Below are 24,129 nucleotides of genomic sequence, written 5' to 3' on the forward strand. Positions count from 1 at the left end.
TTGGCAGATCTATCCTAGAAAAAACACCTCCCACTGATCTCAGCAGAAAAACTGATCAGAGATAGAAAAGATTTATTAGGTCATCCAGCCCATCTCCCTGATAATAGAGGACTGTTTTCTTAAAGTGCATTTTTCTAGCGCTTTGACTAGTTTTAGAAGGTCTAAGTGATAGATGGAGTTTTTATCATTAACCTTGGAAAACTGTTCCAGAGCCTAACAAATCTCTGTGTCAAGTTTCTCGCCATTAGCCTCACTGCTTTGTCAGTAATTTCATAGGTTTATACTGTTTCTTTTTTCCTCAAAGCTGAGTTTAAGAGCAGGATTAGACATTGCAGATCTTGGTTATCCATCCTCATACTGGTGGGTTGCTACTTCTGTAGAGTAGTCTCTTGGAAACCAGTGAGGCCATTTGTTTACCAAAGTGAGCAAGTGGAAATTCCAGTCTGGCCCTGAACTGGAAATTGCTGCCCTGCCAGCTGAGTTGCAGTAAATGACCTTGTCCATGATCCCAGTCCATGCTAATGGGAAATAAAACTTGGTATAAAGCTTAACTTCTGCAACCACAGAGGTGAACCAGCTTGACATTGCAAAGGACTGGGAACACACACTGCCAGAGATCAGCTCTCAGCTGGCAAGGTAGGAGCGTTTTGCAACGTGCTAATCATAATGCCTGACTATTCTACTTTTTCCATTGGCTTGAACATTTGCTTATCTTTTAAGAGCAATTTTCATTCCAAGGGATTTGGACAGCATGCAGTAGAAGAATTGGTCACCCATGGCCAAAAAAAGATGAACACAGACTGAAATGGGGGAGAAGAACTGCAGAAATGGTTCAAGAGTTCAGTTTGCTTAGCTAGCAAAATGAGGGCTGAGGAGTTACAGTTGCTGTCTGTAAATGCAGCATGAAGGCAAGCATCAACATCTGGAAATTAAGAGAGTTCTCTGTGCAGTAGAAATTTGGGGAGGGGGAGGGCAGAAAAAATAGTTTTAAGAAGACAACTTGACTAGTCTCTGAAAGAGACTGCCTGATCTGCAAGAAATGGGATGGGACATCCTGTCCGATAAAAGTCCTTTTATTTGTAGAATCCTACATTTCTAAGTTAGTTAAAGGTTCTAAATATCCAAGTTAGTTCCTATTAGCATAATTCAAATGGCACGAAACCAAAACTCACACTCACCTCTTTCACTGTTTTATAGTTCAACTCTCATTAGTAAACACAAACTTCCATTTAATTAAATCCATTTGGCACTAAATTGTTTGCCTGTTGCACAGAAACCCACATAACCTTTTCCACACTACACAGGCTTCATTTAACTTATCATTTGCAGCAAGATTTGGTTCTTGTAAAGTAGAACAGTGTTTGAGATGGATTGTCACAATTTTTTTAAAAAAGCGAACCCTCCAGCTGGTGTTTTAAATGTGTGCACAAAACATCAGTTGGCTCCAAGGAAATTTTAACTACTGTTGAAAACCACAAGAAATATTTTTGGACACAGGAGCTCATTTTATATTAACTTTGTGGTTCCTGAGTTTCCCATTTGCCTTCACATTTCTAGCTTGTAAGTAAGGCAGCTCATAAGATCTCATATTATACTGCTATTTGTTTCTAAAACTTGCGTTTGAGAGGCATGTGAGAAAGATGTCTCTGCCTCTCCACAGGGAAAGGACAGGCAGGACCACAGCTCTTTCTGAGCCAGGGGCTGGCCCTTTTCAGTCTAAATTGTTCTGTGACAGTGTGATTCTTCCAAAGGCAGGAAGGAAGTGGAGAGGAGGATGGTAATGTAGGTGTTACTTCTGCAGTTCTGATAAGAGGATGATCCTCATCTTGGGACAGTGCTCATGTTATGTGGCAGACTATTCTGACATTCAGGTAGTAACTCCTGAGAGCTACTGCTGTATGTGTCTTTTTATTTCAAATCAAGGTCAGGTAGATGTTAGTGATGAAAATCAACTCTTCTTGCTGACACAGTCTATTAAAATGCTCACACAGACATCAGAATTTCAGCATAAGCTCTCTGACAAGATACAAGATAGGAAACAGAGTGTAGAAATAAATGGTCAGTTCTCACAGTGGAGGGAGGTGACCAACAGAGATCTACAAGAAGATGTGCTATGGCCCATCCTGCTCAACATATTCATCAATCATCAGGCAAAGAAGGGCAAATAAACTTAAGATAATGAAAACAAAGTCCAATTCTGAAGAACTGCAAAAGTAATTCACCTGGCAATAAAATGACAGATGAAACTCAGTTGGATAAATGATACACAAGGGTAAAAACAAACAAACAAACAAAAAAACAGTCCTGAGCTTTCTGTATGAAATGATGAGGAGAGCCAACTTTATCACTCAGGGACATCTTGGGATAGAATGGATAGCTTCTTTGTAAGAATTGGCTCAATGCTCAGTACACTTGGAAAAAAACAAATCTAAAATTAGGAGTTAATAGGAAAGAGATAATGGACAAAACAGAGTACCTGAGTATGCCTCTATATAAATCCCACATCTCGGTGTGCAGTTCTGCTCCCTTTGTCTCAAATGGGATATAATAAGACTGGAAAAAGTTCAGAGAAAGGCAACAAGGATGATAAAGGTATAGAATAGCTTCTCTGCAAAGAACAATTAAGCAGATTAGGAGACCTCAGAGACTACTGAGGGGTTATATGACATAGGTCTATAAAATCATGAGTAGCCAAAAGTGGGTACATAGGTAATTATTATTCTCTGCCTCTTCCCAGACAAGGATTAGTGAGCATCAACCAAAGCTAGCAAAGGGCAAGTTCAAAGCATAAAAAAGAGGTGGTTCTTCATGAGCTGCATAGCTGAGCTGCAATACTCCACACCACAGGTTGTTGTGGGTATCTCACATGGATTCAAGAGCTGACTAACAAATTATGAAGGTTCAGAGGAGAACAGGACAAGTTTATGGAAGAGAAATCCATTGAGGACTGCTGAATATAAAGACGTGACTGCTGTCTCAAAAAATTTTTGTTCTGCTGTTGGAAGATGATAAAGCTGTTCTGGGAGGTAGCACTGGAATATCAGTAGGCCCCCACACTGGTATGCCCCAGCTTTTCCCTAAAACCCTCTTCTGGCCACTCACAATGACAGGAAACTGCTTTAGGTGGACTGACCAAGTACAGTGACCACTATTTTTTATTATTATTATTATTATTATTTTATTTTTATTTTTATTACTGAAGTTTTACAAGCAAAGCACTTAGGAAAATGCTTTATAAAGAAGCCCATAGTAAAGGAGTCTGTAGTACAGACTTTGAAGGTTATCCCTGGTCTGGGGATAACTCCTTGGGGGTTATTCCCCTCCCCCCACCGCTTGGGGGTTATTCCCCTCCCCCCACCGAAACTCCTGTAAGGAGCAAAACAAGCATAGTTTGTGAAATCACTACCAGGGCTCCTATATTAGACTCGTCCATATCCAGCAAGGCTAGAGCAAAACTTGCAATCCATCCTGCGCAGGATGGAGTACAGCTGCACTACCCTCGAGGCAGGGCAAGAACCAGACTGTCGATTAGACCTGACAGCCAGGATAGAACCCAGCATGTTTACTAGATAGAGTTGTTACCCTTCATTACTTAAATAAATAAGGAGGGCGCTCTGTATAATAAAGAAGTAGTTAATTGTAGTGCAGCTTTATTTTCTGACACATATAATCATTATTAATTTGTCAGATTAGAAAACAAAGACTATCCTATGCAAGTTATCTTACAATCTGCCCTTGTAACCACCACATGCACTCTTTTTAGGATACATCACAGTAGGTATCAGATAGCTGACACGTAGCACAGCAAACCTTCTCTGTGCTTGTGAGAGCCGGTGAGTGCAGCTGTGCGCTTTTACTTTTGCTGCTCTGTGGTTCCTCCCACCTTCCCTTGTGACTGACCTGCTCTATCCTGACCCACTCCAGGGAACTCCACAGGCTTGGTCCAAGGATGAAAATTGACTTAGACTCATCTTGTGGTTTTTAAGTTTTACAAAGAAGACACATTGCTCTCGGGATAGAAAGCCATTTTCTTGATACAGTTTTCTTGACTAAAAACATCTGTGAGCCTGTGGCTAAATATGGTTACCAATGAAGACAGTCCTCAGCTGATGAATACTCAGTATGGCTGCTGTAAGCCCAACTTAGAGGTAGCAAAAGTCAGACATGGGGATGTAAGATGGAAGGTGAAGGTACCTGACATGTTTAAGTTTCCCCTTGTTGTAGCGCAGATTAACCTTGAGCTTTTGAGCTTCTCCGTAGAAGAAGAGACTTTTTTTCTGCCTAATGAGGTCCCAGGACGCTCTCACTGGAGGTTTGAAAGAATAGGTGAGACAAACTTGTCAGCTTTTTCAGTCCTGCTTTGGAACACGAGCACTAGGCTACACGAGGCTTTGAGGTCTCTTCCAGGCCTAGTTTCTGTAATTAAAGGATTTTCCCGATTTTCCCAATCAGCTCACACAATCTATATTTTAAAAGGGAGCCTGGCACAAATCTGCCTTTTGTCTCTTCAACACTGGCTATACGGTCATGGTTTCTTTCTTTCAAATCATTGCAGTTTTATGTGCACTCTATTAAAATGTTGTAAAACATTTACAGCTTCTTGATGCAAAGCACCGAGGACATTTACATTGTAAAAGACACTATCCATACCGAGTCTGTGGTGCTCGCAATTGTATTGCTTGCAGTTGTGCCTGCTGTTCTATAAATTTGACAGCTGTCTGCAGCAGAGTTCTTGGATTTCATTGAATGTTCCCATATGGACACCTTTTAGAGCTGAATCCTCTGAATTTGAGCTGTTTATTAAAGAGGTGACGTAGAGACTAGAGACGACATGTGTTTCTGAATGCCATGAATAATTTGGAGGCAAAGGATTTTAAACACAAGCACGGGACACAGTCCAGTGCTTGTTTTGCCACAGCCTTTCTGTAGGACCATGTGAGTTTGTGTCTCAGCTCCTGATGGGGCAGTTCATACTCCTCTGCCTCACAGGAGTTTCATGAAGATGGGTATGTCAGAGCAAGCAGACTGGCTCCTGGAGGAACAGGGACCTTAGGAGGACTGTGGACAGTCTGCCAGCCGATCAGTGCATGAGTAAAGAGGACCAATGGAAAGAACTGCACACCAAAATAAATGTTGTATTCTCAGCCTGTCTATACTGCTTGCCTATGACCTTTTCCAAATCAGTTAGGTCCAGGTCCTCATAAATATTCATGCAATGAATCAGTGGGAGCTTTGACAGCCTATGTTTTAGGTCCCAGTTTGGAAACCTGGACACCTGAACACCTTCTGGTCCTAGCATTCATTGATGAAAAATAACAGCAGAGATCCTTCCCAATAGAAAACCAAATCTATGACCTTTCTGGGATCCCACTCGACTCTTATCTGACATAAACTCACCATATACTTCAACCAGGCCTCTCTAAACCTCCGTTTGCACTTAGCCATGTTCTGTGAAGCTGCAGCTAAAAACACCAGTTACCTTGAAAGTGCTTTTGTTACTTGTAGTTGTCATTTTCCTTCTGAACCCACACCCTGAACTATCCCATTTAATTACACTCACTGGCCATCTTTCGCCTTTTTATTGGCAATACTTTCCTTGTTAATTGTGCATGCTCGCTTTTAAAGAATAGTGCCTGCCTTTCCTTATTCAGCTCAGCAAAGAATATTTCTGCATCCTGGGAATTTTCTGTGACATGTTTATGCCTTGCTGGTAAATGTAAAAATGCAAGACATATTATGTACTGCTGAGAATCTGGCTGGCACTTTGCAGTTTTGATGCTGCGCCTTATTGTATAGTTAAAATAAATGTACCTGATATCAGCTTTATTACTCCTATTAGATGGTCTAATGGCTTGATGTGCAGGAGTTCTTCCAGCAGGATGTTAAAGGGAAAGCACCAGCTGCTCAGCTCAGCCCCTATACTCAGTATCACCCAGGGAGCAATCATGGACTCCGCAGAGTGGCATATGATGCTCAGTTGAGGCTGAGTTAGGGCTCTGGAGTCAATCTCTTGTTTCCAGATACTACATTTAATATGTGACAGAGAATGAAAAAGAGGGTAGCACGACAGCAAAAACAGAGAAAGTCCACAGATACCATTTGTAGTCTCTGTCCATTTCATTAGAAATATTACATCTTGGATCCTGTAAGGGCTCCCTCTGAGTGGTGCTATAGCAGTCTAACAGGACAGGTTTGTTGAACACTGCTGAAGTTTTGCTCAACAAATCTACCTGTGCAGTTTGAGACATGCCACAATCATTCCTGACTGACAGATATAGAAGGGAATGAATATGGCTATCCAGAGCATAGTACAGTTTGGGGTCTCTTGAGTTTCCACCACTCACTTATCCTGACAGTATCTGAATGGGGGTATCTATGAGTGAGTAAGTTACCCTAAGCAACCTTCACAGACTCATGTGTAGGATACAGTGCATCTCAGTGCATGCATACATTTGGTTAGATGAATCATACCAGAATATCCATTGACTGTACTGACTACATCTCTACTGATCATTCAGGAACCAGATATCATCTGATATACAGATATTTATATCATAGACACTAATCTTATGTCAGATGAGTCTCATGCAACATGTATTTTTAATTTTGATTTACATACTTCTATAAAGGTCTGTAAATATTTGAGCTAGTTGTCCTTGACTCTCTTTGACTCTATTTTTAAATGAGGTGAATAAGCTGGAGATGGCTCCATTGGGTCAGAAGTATCCTGCCCTGTGTGTCTCTATGGTGGAAAAAAGTAATGTGGAAGCCTATTGTCATTGCCACCGAGGAATATGCTGAGGGAGGGAGAGAAAGGATGTTGAGTTAACCATTTAACCCAAGAAGATCTCAAATGGGTTGCAGTCATGGCAGGTTGATGTGGATGCATCTCAGAATTTATCCTGACAAGAACTAGTGGCCTGACCACTACTTTATAACAAAGATGGTGATATTTCCAGAAAAAAAACCCTCAGAGTCACGTGACAATATAAAGCACATCGAGGGGGGCAGCAAGCCATTTTTAGTAGAAAATTTTTTCTACTCATGCTGGGAATAGAGGTGAGAGGAAAACCCCAGTTGGCAGTACCAAAAGCTCCATTAATACTCATACACATGTGCACTACTGCACTCCTGGGTCTGATACTTCCTATGGTCAGAGAGAGTTGCCATGACATGATTCCAGGGAAAGGTCTGATTGATAGGCAGTAATTTACATTTCTAGCTAAGATCTCTGGAGGTGCCTAAAAAACAGGTCCCAGCAGTGAAAAAAAGATTACCTTTGACCAGACAGAACAGTGTTTCTGAGCCTAGGTTCTGCCATACATTATTATAAAGAAGAACCAATTTTGTTAATTCTATCACCTTACCTGGATTTTAATCACATCCTGTGCTCAGCTGAGCTCTTTCAGCCAATGTAACTCACTTGCCCAGGAGAGCTCAGCTCAGATGTTGCATTTGATCTTCAGTGAAATTTTTCTTTTCGCTCAGTTTCCCAGCTGTGTTGCCTCCGGCACAAAGGGTCAAATGATTTGAGTGAATTGTCCTTGGCTTATTCAGGATCAAAGCACAGGTTTCACCTGGCTGAATTTCTTTCCTCCACCCACACTGTTGAAGGATCACTGAACCTTTGGTATCCAGGCCCTGATAAGTGCGGCAGGCAGTGATAAGAGAAAGCAGCAAAATATCCCCAAGAGATTTCCTTTGGGCAGGTACCAGCAGGTGAACTGAGGTCCAAGAAAAGATTAGAGGAAGAGAAGAGGGTGCCCCAGACTACCCAAGCTGAGGAAGCGGGGAGAAGCAGCAGGTGGAAGGTGTGTTTTCCAGCTAAGCTGAGCTACTGGAGGATAGGGAGTTTGTCAATGGTGCCAGGGAAGGTGGACAAGAGAAGGATGTGTCTGTTGGTGCTATGCAGGTGAGGAGCTCTGAAATCTCTGCCATGGTTAACGGTAACCCAGCTTGTGTTTGTGAAGGCTACTAAGCAGAGGAGTGGGTGTCTCGACCTGGCTTAACTAATTTCATTGTGTAATGCTTGGCAAGACATTGCTCTTCAATCATTCCCAGTGTCAGGAAAAGTCAAGAGAATAATATGTTTCTCTGTGCCTCTGAAGTAATCACTATCAATGAGGCATTACAAGACTGTCAGGAAGAGACTTGTTTCAGGTAGTTTTCTTATTTATTACACTGTGTAGTACAAGCATTGAAAGAACTGCATGTTCAGTGTATCAGTAAAATTGCAATGGTCACGTTACTCTCAGGGAAGGGCTGAGTATGCAATGCGGAGAGGACAGAAACACCTCATATCTTCCATGTAGAAGTAGTGCTTCTGTTTAAACTAAATGTCAAAACTCCAGAAAGGCCCACTAGTTTTCAGAAAATGAGCAAGAGAAAATTTAGACACAGAATGACTGGTCTCATTTCTGTTATAGTCTACATTGTAAATTACTTTTAATTTCTAAACTGGACTCGGGGGCAAATAAGCTGTTTTGCAACATCCAACTGCCAGGAACTCTGCTACCTAATAGATCTGAATCAGGTACCAATTTCTGTTTTCAAAGTGATACCTCCTTTCCAGCCATACCCAATAGCCACATTGCTTCAGTTTCCATGTGAGATAAAGGCCTGAGGTTTCTCCTTTGCTTTCTTGGTTGAGTTCTTTAACCACAGGCTCTAGCGATATTTCCAGTATTTTTCTGAATATTTGGATAATTTATACAAGAAACAATTCCAACAGGGAAGACCCCCTCAGAATGCCATATTGAACACATCTGGGGGATTTTTGTTCTTTCTGGCTGCGCAGGGACTTCAAGTGTCTAAGCACTGGAAGTAGGTGGATGTGGATAAATGTATTATCCAGTTCTAAAGATTTCAAGAAGGCATGCTGAGACCTGCCAATCCCTAAAGAGGGTTGTGATGCCAAAGATGCTGTGCTTGCAAAGCACAGAAAGATTTTTCAGTCAGATGGTTAAAATGTTATTAGAGTGGCCTATCTGAACTATCAGAGCCTGTGTGCATGTGGCCTAGAAATTATTCAGAAACAAAATATTCTTTCATGACATTTCCCATATTTCCTGTATGTAGTCACTCTCTCTGCAAAAGAGCCCTCTTTCAGTATTGTGAATTTCTCTGTCAGATCCTTAACAAAACATAAAAATAGAAAGGCCCATGATGATGCAAAGAAAAAAGTCATTAAAATAGTTTTGACTCTAAAAGGTCAGAGTGATTTGGCAGTGAAAGTTTGTGAGTGGGAAATGATGCATTTCTCATTAAGTCCAAACCAGTTCTTCCGTCCCTGTTGATAATCTGCCCTTGTTTCAAACCAATTAAACTGGAGCCAATGTCTCTGTTGGTTTAAGACATGCTGTCTTTGTTACGTATGGCTTCTTTTGTGCACAAAGTCCTAATGGATTTTTTTGTAACCTACATCCATACTGAAGAATAATCATCTTTGTAAAAACATAGAAGATCTGATCCTTGAACCAGACAACTTTGAACTTCATCCAGGGCCAAACAAGGGAAAATTGAAAGTCTCCATTGACTTCAGTGGGTATTAGATCAGGCTCTTGCTATCTACATTTGGTCAAGGACATATGGTAGCTATTTTAAAGCCTATATTGTGAATGGGCTGAAAAGTGCAATGAGAATGCAGTACACATTCTTTTTAGCATCTGTCTTTCATGAAGGATAGCTGAAAAGCTTTGTGGAAGCAGTGTTTTCCCAAGAAATTAAAAAAAATGAGCTTTCAACATTGCTTGATTCTAATGGAATTCTCAGAAGTGCTTTCTCTGGTAAGTGGATAGAATATCTAGGAATGATTAAAAAACAGGTTGAGAGATAAATCAGATGGACAAATAAATGAAATTCTCTGACGGAATACTGAAATTAAATTCTCTATGACTGAATACTTCTGCATTTGGATATGCCTGCTGAGTGGTACATCTGTTGTTTGAAAAACTCTGGGAGATTTTTGACTGGAATGCCTTGTAAACAAAGCAGTTCAGCAGTGAGTATAAATTCTGAGGTAAAATGGGCTAAGAGGTTTCACTCCACAAGCGTCTCTGTAAATGTGCGGTGCTGTCAATTACTAGGTCCTTTAACCAAGTATTGTGTTCCTGGGAACCAGACCTGAACATTGAACTCATGGTGATACACCACCACCATGTGGTCATTTCCAGGAAAATACACTGCCACTGAGGAGTTGGGAACAACTTGCGCTGATCCTTCAAAACGTGGGAGATAAACCGTTATTGTGGTAACAGAAGATCCCAAAGCTCTTGGCCAGCATTATTTAATGGGCTGCAAGAGCTTCTGAACACTGCTATAAGGTGAGCACATACTATACGTGTTTGTGAACACTGAGGCACTTAATCTGTGCTTTGTCCAAGCTCTAGTCCCAGGCCAGTAGCAAAGCCAGGAATAGAAGGAGGCATTCATGCACCATAAGGCCAAGTAGTATGTCAGCATTTTTACTTGTCAGGATGTCCATGTTACAAGTTCTAACACGATGGGACTTGACAGATGCTGAGAGAGGAATAAAGAAGTTGTCCCTGCTTCTGGCAATGGATTGCAGTATATTTCCAAGGCAGAAATCATATTCTTTGGATGCACTCTTTGGAACGCACTCATTACAGGGAAGCATTGCAGAGCACAGCAAAGGATGACGGTGACTTGTTCTGTTTCTCCTGTGAAATTTTTAACTCCTTTTATGGAGCTTTTCCTGGAAGAGAGATTCTAGCTGGGTATCTGGGAGAGCTCAGGGATGTATAATTGTTACTCTTTTTTATTAGGGCTGGGTGGGAAGCAGCACCTTGAAACAGCCTTTTCTGTAATAGCATGGAGTCACTGCACAGAAGGCTGAAAAACCTGCTGCTTTTTGTTTTTATAGTGGGAGGGATCTTATTCCTTATTTTTCTTTTGTCAAACTATGGGTTTTATTCCTTACTCAGCCCTGCAGCACTTTCCAGAAGGGATCCAGAAACAGTCTTTATAGTAACCTTTTGCAGCATTCACTTCTGCTGGTTATTTTCTTGTCTTCCTCTTTGAGGAGCTGCTCTAGCTGGGCTTTAATTGCTGTGCAAAGAGAAGGCTGTCTCCTTGCCTTATTCTTTACCCTTTTTTCTACTTACAGACCCAATCTCTTCTTTATTTGGGGTTATAATCAAACCCAAAATGTGAGTATTGGTGAAATATTTTGGAAAGGCACTTGGATGTGATGGATGCAGATGTGGTTTCAAAACCCATTAAGGCTGAAGTTGTTATATTTCAGACTATGTAATATATAAGAGCCTTGAGCTGAGATCCTGAAGGAAAAAGACTGACATGCTATTGTGCAGTAGAGCCACCCAGGGAATTTTACCACCCTGAATACTGACTGCTTGTGTCACATGTACAACAGCAGGGAGGAGTGCATAACCATACATGCAAGCACACCAAGAAATGCCTCTATTTGAAATATTTATCTGGTCTTTTAATAACTCACAACAACAGAATGTTTTTTCCTCTCCTCTTTAAAAGCCTAATCCTGGAAGGTGCTAAGCCACTTGGTTTTCACGCACCACAGGGTATGGAGCCATAATGAAGTTTTTCTTTGCTGTAGCAGCTTAAGCTGTCTTTCTCTGTGCTACAGTGGGGCTATCTAGTAAAACTGCCAGAGTGGTGGATAGAAAGCTCTGTGAAGAACAAAGTTGTTCCCTTCCGCTTGCCTCCAGTTGCCTCAACCACTGTGTTCCTCTGAGTGATCCCTTAAGGAGGATACTCAGCCAAGACACCAAGACACTGTGGCTTCTCTCCTCCAGTCTCTGAATTGTACCTTGTGTGCCTGCAGATCCTGGATATTCGTTTGGGGTGTAAATTATAGGGGCAAGGAACTAAAACATAGCATTTGTGTATGGTCCCTCCACAGCCTTTAATTGGGTCAGAGGTTAAGTGTAAATTCCAAGGAGGCACACCAAGGCTCAAACTACTCATAATTAATCTCTTTTCTGGGATACTTTCCAGGGTATATATTGAATTTTGGCAAGATGTGGATCTGAAGAATCAGCTTCTGTACAGTGATTGGCTTTCACAGTAGCTGTGCCATTTAGGGGCAAGGTATTTGGGTCATACTTAGGAGGCAGGGTCCATGCCCTCGACCACAGGCAGTCTGGAAACAACTGGGGAGATAGGAAGGGGCAATGGGCATTAAATCAGGGATGAGGTCATGGTGTGATATTCTTATATAAAAATATTAGAGTAGGAGTACTGACATTTTTACCTCTGGCAGCTTTTGTGATGTTACAGGAATCTTGCAAACGATCCTGTTGTCCAGGTCTTAAAAGCAATGTTAAGTGAGAAGAGGTAGAAGAGAACCATAAACGCTACTCAAAAGCTGAAGAAAAATGCTTTAGTTGACAGATTCAAAGAGCTTGATTTGTTTAGTTTATTAAAAAGGAGATTGAAAGTCCTGATGGAGCATCTTTCTAAAGGGCCAGTCGGAAGAACACATTAACTGAAGTAGAGGCAAGGGGAAGAGAAGGATGTTGGCCTTCACAAAGCTTTCTGTCCATGGCTCTGCACTTTTACTACCTAATAACACTGAAAAATACTCGATTATAGCGTATTAGAGGTCTCTTTCTTAGAAAAAGGCATAGCAAAAGCTAGTGGATGAGCACAAAAGCCAGATGAATTCAAATTATAATTTGTCAAGCACTTTTAATAGTGAAGGCGAGCTGCTAACTTTTGATACTCTCACATCCAAACTGGTATTTTTTCTGTGCGGTAGACAGAAGCCAAAGAGAAGTCACTAGCCTCCATTCAAAGACAGGTGAGAGGAAAAAGCAGTATTTGGATGCCAGACAAGAATAGCTGACATCTCCTTCTTGCTTTAAACCATATTAATGCTTGAATCCTTCAGTAAAGGGCTTTGATTTAGAGCACCATGAGCACTGCCAAACCTTTATTTCATTGATAACTTCCAAAATAAGCATGATGTGTGTATCAACTTCTGATCTTTATTAGGATTTTCAGGAAAAGAGTCAAAGATCTGATTAAGCCATGGGGCGGACCTTCCTTCGCTTTCAGCCACAGCTCGCTCTCACATGATCTTTGTTTCTCAAATTCAGCAGTACTAAGACAGAATATGCTAAAAGATCTGCAGACCTCTAAATCAACCTTCTGACTACCTTTCCTTTTCTTTTCTTCTGGTTACCATGAACCACTCCTCCTTCTCCTCCCAGCTTCCAGTGGACAGGAAATTTCTGAGCTCAAGGTTCATCATGCCTCCCTAGATTTTAATGGATCCATCCTTCAGAAGTGTGTCCAGCTCATTTTTAACCCACAAAACCCTGTTGCAATTAATTTCACCATTTAACTGCATGTGTGGGAGGGTGGGGTGGTGAGAAAAAGAAATAATTTTGTTTTCAAATCTGAAGCTTCAGTGCATTTGGTGCACCTGATTCTTGTGCTATGAAAAACAGTGGATAACCTCTCTCAACTCTCCTCTCTACATCTTCCATGGTTTTGTACACTTTTATCCATTTAATAGTTTCTTGTACGGAAACTATTCTATGCTGTTGACCATCTGTTTTACACTTCTGTCTGTGTTTTCTTGGTCTACTGTCTGTTTTTGAGCTGTGATGACGAGAGAGACAAACAGCTCTTGACGTATAGTAGGATTTAAATATAATGTCATAACATTTTGTTTTATCAAGTCTTTCTCTGGTGATTCAATTTGCATTTCTTAGAGTCACTGCACTGTCATTCCTAGATCATTTTCTTGGTAAAATCTGATTTAGAGACCATCACTGTATCTAGATACAGTTGTGGTTGTTTTTATTTGTTTCCTACTTTAGATTTATCAAAACTAAATTATATTGGTTATGTTATCACCCAGCCACTCAGCATTTTACAATCCTTCTGCTGTTCTTCCCAGGCTTATTAATCCAAGCACAGCACCATGTGAACAAAACTGTATCCTGTTTGGAGCTAGCTTCTGTTCAGCCAGAGCACAGAAGATGCAGGGTAACTTGTAGCTACTTGCATTGCTCCATGTGCATGGAACTTAGAAAAGCTCTGAATACACCCTGATGGTTAGAGAAATGCTGGAAACAGTAGCACCAGCCTGGGGAAGCCTGAATTTACACAGATAGTTTTATTTCTCTCTAATTCTGTTTTTCCCAGGCAGTCTGGCCTTGTCAGTGGACCTTCTTGAAGTTAACATCCATGATTTGACTCACTGGTACAGTGACTAGAGAGAATTCTGAACTTTTCACTGTACTCCATTAAATTCTGACTCTTAAAGAAACATATGCTGTGGTTCATCAAATTCACCCACACAGGAGGAATGGATAGGTTCTGCACTGTGCAGTACTTACAAACACTATGGGTGAGGAACTTATGTTCCCACCATGACATCAGCAGACTTTTCCAGCAGCATGCAATGCAGTTCAGATAGGGCAAACAGACATCATTCTCGGTGTGACAGAGCTAACAGAGTGGCCATGCCACCACAGTGCACATAAGGCATAGTAGGACCTCAATTATTTGAATTCATGAGATGCCTCAGCCTCTACAAAGTCCAAATGATAAATGGAAATATAAATTAGCCAGTATGAGAGAGGTCTTATCAATCAAGGCAACTAAACTAGTTTCTGAGACAGGACAATGCTAATCAAACTGAACCTGTTAGCAAGGACAGCTACTGTTTTGGGGTTAAAGTGTGTTTATCAGAACATTTTGGTGAAAAGCATCCTTGCCATTAGAGGGCACCAAATCACTTCAAAAATCTGCCTTCCCTCCTATGGGCCTAGGATTAGTACTCTGCCTGCACAGAGCCTGAGCCCTGAACTGCCCATTCAAAACCCAAATGTTTTTCCAGTCATACTTGCTAGTTCTCGGCGTCCCCCACTGGATTGCTACCGTTTTGGCCCCAAATCCCACCACTGTAGTTGGCAAGATTTTATAACTGTCAGGTTTCAGAGAGGAAGACATGCAACTGTCTGCCTGCCAAGCTGAACACAGGAAAAATCTTATCTGCATACATTTTTCTCCTATCAAGTATGTAGCCTTTAGGGATGGAAGCTATGCTGCGCAAACAGCAATAAACTTGTGAAGTTTGAAAGGTATGACAAGGAATACCACCTATTAAAAGATAAATAGACCAAAAATTATGGGAACAGAAGGAATTCAGCCATTAGGACACTGCATTACTGCTGTTATCCTTAGAATTACCCTTCTCAGTTGCTACTCACATTTTCTGATATTTTTCTGTTTTCATTTGCTCACCTTACTCTTGAGTGTATTTTCTGTTTCTATTGTTTTGCTCAACTTACTCTTTTCTTTTTAGTGTCCTCATAAATGGAAACCAGCTTCAGTTGGAGTAGGGCTGCCAAAAGAAGGGGGAGGATGCACAAAGAATTCTCCCTTTTCATCTGGGCATGGCTGAGGATCTTGGGCTAACGTTCAGCCATGGCCTCAGGTCAGGCCAAAAGCTTTGACTTAGGATCAACTTTAGGGTTAGGGTCAGTGTTAGTAAAGAGACAAAGCTTCAAGGTCCAGGTGAAGTTAGGCTGAAAAAGAGCTGCTGAAGGATGCCCAGTTCCCTAGGCATCTTCTTCCAGGTGTTGTATAGGTTCCCATTAATGTCCGATAGACAAAAATAGATGCTTCAGTCTTCAGGGAAAGTGGAGCAAGGCCAAGCAATTAGTTAGACTGCTGAGATTCTGGAATAACTCTGCTTAAATGAAATGAGTTACTGTGGCTGTGATTTACTCTATTTCACAGCCTTTTAATTCTGTTGAGTTTGGCAGGGTCACCCTAGATATGTACCTGGGTAAAAGATCCTTTGACTTTACACTGAGAACAAAATCTGGAGCACCTTAACATAAGGAGAGGAGTGTGTTTTATTACTGAACTGATTTTTACAGCCTCTAAATTACGTCACCTTGTGTGGATGTTCTCTGTAAGTTCTTAAATATTTGAATAAAGAGTTATTTCTAAAACATTTGTGGCTGGCTGTGAGGATCAAAGTGTAATGTTGATGTTAGTATTCTTTGAAGGGGTAACTCATCACAGTCTTTGGGAGCTATTTCCCTCACTTCTCTTCCTGTGGATATGTGTGATAAAGCAGTACCAACTACTTTGAAAAGGAAAATGAAAAAAAAAAATAAGATGAGACTCAGCAGTTGTATGAACACCTCTGAGAAACTCAGAAGAACATAGGCTAATCTCAGCTGATTTTGTAGTATTAAAAAATACCTTTTGGGGGAAGACCAGCCTTCTTCTTAAAGCTGTAACTAACAAGGTGTAGAGAAGGAGAGAGAAAAGTATGGGATACCACGGTGATGGGACTCGGCTAAATGCATCAAAGTGCAAGAAATGGTGGAAATGTACAATTTAGCTTTGAATAACAAGAATGAAAATGACAAGTTTTACTTTTTACCCTTGAGTCTAGCTAAAGATTAATGTAGAAATGTCCTTTTGTGTTTTAATGAAAGTGGGATCCGAAGGTGGGATTTATAACCCCTAATTTTAGGTGTCTATAATGCATAATCTGTGATATTGAGGTGTCTAAGCTCGTCTAAAAATCAGTAAAGATCTAGTCAATAAAATCAATGTCATTTAGGATACGATTCACTAGACCAGAGGTAAGTATGTAGGGTGAGAGCACACCCTAAATTACATTGAGTACCTCACCATTGACTGAAAGCTGTCTAGGCAACCAGCTTAGACGTAGAAGCTTACGCTGTAAAACTTAGACGTAGTCTGATGAATCCTAATTTTAGCATCTCTGAAGCAGCTTTTTTGGAAGAAATGCCTAACCGTCAACAATAGAAAATGTTTTCAGTACTTCTTATACATCACAGTTTTAGATCACAGAGTGAATAATGATGTCAAAAATGTTGCTGAGAAGAAAGATTAGTATTGGCGATACTGTGGCTGGAGATTAGAACAAACGTTTCAAAAGTGTTGTCTAAATTCAGGTGCTCAGACTCAGATCAAAGCCAGACTGTCAAAAGTGAAGGGCCTCATTTGCATTCCATTGTTACAGCCTCTGAGCTCTGCATAGGAACAATAGCATAAAATGTTCTTTATAGCTGAACTAGAATTGAAAAAAAAGAGAAAGGAAGACTCTTGAACAAAGAGTTTGAATTGGTAAATCTTGGTTTCAAGTCTGAAAGCTAGTCCTTCATTCCCTTCCCTACAAACAGTCAAAAGATATGTATCTTCAACAGGAGATCCACACTGCTGAAAGCCAGGTCAATTCAGATGCTTAAACATCATTCAAGGTCCAGAGTAGCCACCTGTTTTGCAGTGTATTATACCAAATGCATTTCAAGATCAAGAAGCGGACTCCTTGACTTGAAAATGGTGTCTCGTTCAAAGTCACAAAACGTGAGGAGTAGAGCATCCAGACTTCAAAGTCTTTACTCAGTCCACTAGATTATACCATTACACCCAGAAAAATGCACAACACTGGTTAATGCCTAACACCATCGCTGGATGAAAAGGCAACTTAACTACAAGATCCTTGATCTCACAAAGAGGGCTCATTTCTAAGTACTTGTCTTCTCTCACGGTAGACAAAGTTCTACAAGTGGTCGCTTGTCTAACTTGTCGGGCAGGCTAAATTCTCAGCTTTGCTGCATTTTTAACCTTCTGACTTCTTCAGTACTCTTCTCTGCCCACACAGATGCAGGTAATGGACATGACAGTTGGTTTCAGACAGAAGAATGATATCTATCAGTTAGTATCTCCAAGCATTCCTTTTGAAGTGAATAAGGTGAACTCTGTCTCCTGTATCTCAGGTTTATTTATTTCTACAGGGGTGTACTTCTGACTGTATGGATTCCACTTTGAGAAAAAAAAAAATACACTGAATATAAAAAAGCAGAACTGGACCTGTCTGTCCCATCCCACACTGTGTAAATCCTGCAGGCTAGAGAAGTACTATCTGTTCTCCTATTCTTGTGCAGGTGCAGATTAAATTTTCTGTGACTAGCTGACCTCAATGGATTGGCTCACTTTAGGGGTAGAAATCTCAGAATATGGCCTCTGAAGTGTATTTCTACACAAACAATTTTGATGATGAGATAGAAGAAGAGTTAAGATGAAGATGATAGGAAGTGGGGGCCAGTTCAAGGAGCTTTTCTAAAAATTCAGGCTCAAAACTAATTTCTAAAATTTGGGAGAACATAATGGGGCATATTGGGACCTATTTTGTAGAAACACTGAGTACTTGCAGTTTTTATTGGCACTCCAAAAATCAGTGTCTTGGGCTGAGCAACCAAAATTGGCAGATATGTATTTTTGAGCTGATATTATGGTAGGTAGGTGAATCCCCATAAGCCAGTGAGTCCCAGTCCAAACCCCACTAGGATGAGGAAGAGCACGACAAACATGGGCTCTTGATTTTCAGGTATAATTGGTGCGTACTAGAGAGCTTTTAGAGCTACCCTCATCATGGAAAGGTGCTTCTTCCTCTTCTGACCTCCATGATACTCTTTCCTGACTCACGCACTTTATATAGGTAATGCTCTTCGTTATTATTTTGATGCTCTGGAGAAAAGGGAAGGGAGCTCAAGCATTTAAGGTGCCCCTGCTTATATCAGTACAGAAAGAGGACTACCTCTGTTTTATCTAGTAACTCTGAAATCACCCTGAACTCAAGGTAAGGAGAGGTAAAATACAAATACAAGTATTTATTCACCACATGCCACGCAGACAACACAATTTCACAGATAATAAAGAAATGAAAGCAAACACACAACAAAGCCCTCACCTTTGGTCTCCGGGTATCAAAACATACAAACACACAAAAAATTCTTTTTTTTTCTCTCTTTATGCAGCTGTCTTGATGTAATTTTCCTGGCAAAGGGTAAGGAGCAGTTTAAAACAGTGCTGGAATTGATTCTTTTGGGCAAGGTGCTTCTGTGCTGTCCTTAGGCGCATTTGTTCAGACCACCTCTGGCAGGCTGTTTGTGTTGGGACCTGGTGAGAGGCTAAGAGGATCCACACTTGAAGCGGTTGACCTGCATATTCATGACTTGCTATTCTTTCGGGTAAAAAAAGAACATTTCTTTCAAAAAATACAGCAGCAGAATGGGGCTGTGCTTTCAAGTATTTTTTCTTTCCCAACAGAAAATAGCTGATGCTATGAAAAGTTTTGTGCAACTGTAATGTGCTCAACTGTGCTATAATGTTTCATGAAGGGGGAATTTTCTTTCCCAGCCCAGCTGCTGAATAGTTTGTGCCTCCAGGCTCCATGAGGAATTGAGAAATAGGACCAGGCATCGTACTAATTTTTATAATTTTTCACCCCATTTGCAATAATGTGGGACACTGTAATTCCCCCATGTGACAAACATTCCTCTTTGCCTCCAGTCTAACATCATGTGTGCAGATACACATACACACAAACACATGTATTTCTGTAACTCAGCTCTCCTTCAAGACATTTCATATGAAGCAGTATTTTGGAGGAAAGCTTCCACATCTGATTTAACACAACAATCTGATTAGTTTATTTTAAAGGGCATTGCTGTCAGTTTGGGACTAGTGCTGACTGTAATAAGGTAGTTCCTATTTAAATGAATGTGCACCTGTTTAAATTTCCACTTTCTGTGTGTACGCAGATTTAATCTGGCTTTTTTCTTTTCAGCAGCAAAGTACTTCACTCCGTAAAAAGGCATTTACTAATATGGAAGCTAGGGGATTTGGGATATTTCCTCTTGCAACCAAGACACCGTAAGAGATGAGGGGAACATTTCAGAACCTGGAATATTTGCCCTGAAAAGTTCAGGTTGTCTAGTTCGAAGTCCGATCATTGACACTAGAAAGCAAAACCTGCTTGTGTTAGCTGCAAGTATAAAGCTTTTGTAGTAGGTAATTAATTAGGCATTTATATGCCACTAAGAAAGGATCCTTTTCCTAAATACAGATGAATTGTGCTCCTTGGCATAGAGGAGAGAACTAGGTAGGTTTCCAAGAGCCTTTTTAACTATGTTTTCTATGAATACGTGATTATTTTTGTCTTAACTTTTGCTGTAGGGATGATGTTCTAATTCATGTCCAAGACTCATTCTCTTTTGAATCTTCCTCCTGTTTTTTGTTATAGTAGTACTGGGTGGCATGAGTTGCACACCCTCTCTGGATGCAGAGGGACTGACAGCTTGCTGAAAGCCATTTTCAGTGTTTTTCTTTGAGTTGCTAGGTTCCTCTCATTCATGGGTGATGAGGCTGGGTGAATCAATACATTTATTTTTACCTTCTCTGTTTCTTTCTTTATTCTCTAGGATTTGGCCACATTTATCTCACTGTCTCCTCTTGGAGGATGTGTCTTGCTGGAATTGGCCTGCCTCAGTCCCACAGAGACTACAGGAAGGTGCTGTGTTATAGAGCTTGAGAACTGTGTCTTACTGCCTCACTTTCTACCATCCCCAAATGCATCCTTACCACTGGAAAGGGCTACGGAAATTTCTCTATTCTTTTCTGTGTGTTTTGCGAAAAATGCTATTTAGCACTGCTACCAATTTTGAAATGACGGCTGATGTGGGTGATTTCTTATCTGCCTCTCTGTGCTTTGCCCTGGGAGCTGACCTCTCACTGCATTGCAAGAACGCTCACAGCTTTGCGACATCTCCCGACAGGCTCCTGCTCATTGCTCTACAGTGGCTTGTGAGGCTTGTGAGAAAGCTGCTTCACAGGCTTTTGCTTTAGATCACCAAGATCTCTTTTTTCCATCATTAGGGTGACCTTCGAGCTCAAAGCCACATTCCAGGGAAAGCTTCTGATGCGGAGGAACTTGTCTCTAATGAGAGGAAGGAATTTGTCATTGCCTAACTAGAGTCTCCTTCGCAAGCTGAGACTTAATTCTCTGGCATGGCATGTTCTAAGCCTTTCACATTCTCCTACTGATTTTCAAACCCAAAACCAAGATGGAAGCAACTGTCTCCTTGACCCCAAGTTTTCCATCTACAGTAGGAGAGTGACTGTGTTATAGGAAGGCTTTAAAATGCCCAGAGACCAGCTAGATTATATCTTGGTCCTGACTCTGTGCATGAAATTGAGCTATATTTTTCCACAGGCTCTAGGACTGATCAAGATAGGTGCATTATAGAAACAAATTTTAAAATATAGGTCTATGAAAAGAAACACATAGGGCTTTGAAATATGTTCTTTATCTAATTTGTAAGATCTTGAACTCACAAATTTATAATGGGATCAGCTATTACTATAGCTTGCCAGAGCTCTGTGGAGTAAGAACAAACACACTGAAATATTTCATAATATAAATGGGTCCATTGCTAAGTCTACATACTGCTACTTACTGTCATTGGGACCATGCTCTTTGACCTGAGCTACATGTGTCATTACAGTAGCAATGAGATGTCTGTTGCTCAGCTTCCAAGACTTCCTCTACTGACTTCCTTCTTTTTTTACTGAGATCTTATAGGAGAGAGCCCAATCCACTTATCTGCCCAGTGCTGAACTCATAATGCTGCTTGCAAAAGCAAATGTGAGGTGGGAGTGAAGGATTCAGCCAGGATGGCCATGGCAATGCCCATCCTCTGCAAACTGTGTATAGGGCACAGCTGGCTCTGGGCCGAGGGAGAGTGGGAGCTTTGCCTTTCCTCCTCTGGTTATGGCCACAGGCTCTGCTTGAGCAGGGGCTGGTTTCCAAACAGCCTTTTGTGAAGTGAATATGAACTGAGCTTGTGTTTAGGAACAAGCTTAGATGCCCGTGTATTCATACATTCAGTGTTTCTGCTGGTACTTCATTATCTGTTGAAACAAAAGCTGTCCTGAAGCAAGGTTTGTCTGTAAATACTTAATGTTATGGAGCAAGGTGTTTCTGCAGGAGGAATAGAGGTGCCTCCCTGCAAAAATAGAAATGACAACTTTGGGTTTTTAAAAAACCTGAAAAACTGTTTTCAAGTAAAATCTGGAAATTGCTCTGACTCATAGCTGAAGAAAATATGATCACTTCCTTGCTGTTATAATGTGGGCAATGGAACCAGCTGCACTGAGGCCTCCTCAGATGTCTGGAACACAAGATATGGAAAACAGCGTTAAATCTACCTGGAGAGGAAAACCATCCTGCAGACCTGCAAGGATAAGTTTTTGTTGGATCGGAGTTCTATAAACATTGGAGCTGTATTTGAACAAATTCTAAATCCTTCAGTTGTTGGGGGAAAGCCCCATGAAAAGGCTGTACTCCTCAGCTAGTGGGACTAGCAGGAGCTTCAGCCAGGTCCCTGCACACCTCCCTCTATGCCTAAAGTTACCGCAAAGAAGAGTACAGGCACTTATGCAGGTGGTCCTCTGGGGACAAAGATTATCCATGGCCTGGAAGAGGATACACTTCAACAAAAATTTTAAGGATAGGCATATGCTATTGGAGTGCCAAAGAGTGAAAAACATGTAAATGTCAAATATTCTCATTATTCTGTCCTTCTGTACAGTATTATTACCTTTTAGTCTCATCTTTTTAGAAACAGTTCAAAAGCATTAGGGTTAGGGTTTTTTTTGAGATTGAAATTATAAAATAAAATAATCCTTGCATGACACTTCTTGTTTGGATTGGTCATTGTGCTATACAACCTGCATATTCTGTCATAAACATAAAATGCCTGTCGGCTTGGTGACAAGTGGATAAAAATGGAATTGGATACCTATCTGGTCAGAGTACTGTGAATCTATTAAATATTCTGAAGACTGCTATACCAAAAATGCCTGATCGAACCTTTGGTGAAATCAACAGAAAGACTGTTATTATATTTTGCTGGACATAGTCCATAATTCATTTGTCTTATTTTCTGCATTTCTCCTCTTTCCCATTTCCACTTTGTCCCAGAGGGAGAAGTGTTGAAAAGTCACAAGAAAGATTATTTTTCTGTTTCTCTACATACTTGTGGGACAGGAATTTTCAGTAATTTGATGATTCCTTCCCTGTAGTCCCAAACTGCTCACCAAAAACTGTCCTCTTCTAGTTTTCTCAGAGCCAAAAGTTTCAAATAGGTTGGATAAACTTCAATTAAGCATCCAAGTTCTGGGTGTCCACAGGACTAAGCAATAATCCCAAGGCACTACAATAAGCAGTTCCCATACAGTCCTGTGTTAGAGTAATGTGACTACATACATTGTACAATTAATCTCTTTTCATACGAACAAATCATATATAGATCCTCTTCAAGAGTACACCATCTATTTTTGACCATTATGACCCTTTCCACTATGGCTTAGCCATTCTTTTCAGCATCTGAAGAATATTTAAAGAAATTTTAGGCCCATTCTAACTACAGATTGCACAGATTTGCACTCTTTCATCTTTGAAGTTTTGTGTGGTTGTTCCTGAGAACTGAGCACCAAATGTCCATACTATTCACATTTCAGGGTTATTCTACTCTGAACTAGCTCTAGTCTGGTCCCGTGGACCCTTCTGTGGTTGCAGCGCACAAAGTATTGGAGCGCATCTTCCAGTTTGGTTTCATCTGGAAGGAATCTGACTCATGCTCTCCAAGACAATTCCATGATGTAACCAAAGCACAGTAAGTGGGATAGTGGGAGATTTGCTTCAGGAGTGTACTCTTGATCCAAACTAAAGCCCTGACGCAGACACATCCTGAGTGAGCCACTGGAAGGATTTGGAATGGATGAATGAGGTGTCAGGCCTTAGATAGTTAATGTCCAGAATGGAGCACTGCCTTAAGCAGCTTGCACTGCTGGAGAAGACAGACACAAGTTGTACCCGCAGTGATGCAACAGAGCTCTGAGAAGCCACAGGGCATCTTACATACTCACAACCATGAAGTCTCAGGGGAACAAAGATGTCACTCGATTTCCTTCCCCATTAAAAATATGGTCCATGTTAAATTTTCTCTCTCAAAAGCTTTACTAGCAAACTGTGGAAAATGTGTAGTTTCAAAAAAAAAAAAAAATCTCTGCTGGGAAATGGCTGTATCTCATTTTCAAGTGCATAGGCAAAAGTCTGAAAGTGTAGAGGCCTAATGCATGGTTGGACAATATGATTTAATGAGAATCCAGAGTTTCACAGAGGTAGGTGCTTCTGAAATAGTAATTGACACGTACAGCAGCTGCATTCTGCTTTTCAGTCATTTTTTTCCCCATCATTTTAATGAATGTTTTAAGCTATCT

At 40.8% G+C, this 24,129-nt stretch overlaps 1 long non-coding RNA gene across 1 annotated transcript; it reads left to right on the top strand.

The window, feature by feature from the left end:
• The first annotated feature begins 544 nt into the window (after positions 1 to 544).
• LOC112989172 (uncharacterized) lies at positions 545 to 22,526 on the top strand. The gene is made up of 3 exons (XR_003260747.2): positions 545 to 636; positions 20,268 to 20,356; positions 20,722 to 22,526. It is a non-coding gene; the product is annotated as an uncharacterized LOC112989172 (long non-coding RNA).
• Positions 22,527 to 24,129: the final 1,603 nt, after the last annotated feature.

Source organism: Dromaius novaehollandiae, chromosome 2 (assembly GCF_036370855.1).
Source record: "Dromaius novaehollandiae isolate bDroNov1 chromosome 2, bDroNov1.hap1, whole genome shotgun sequence".
Classification (NCBI taxonomy): Eukaryota; Metazoa; Chordata; class Aves; order Casuariiformes; family Dromaiidae; genus Dromaius; species Dromaius novaehollandiae.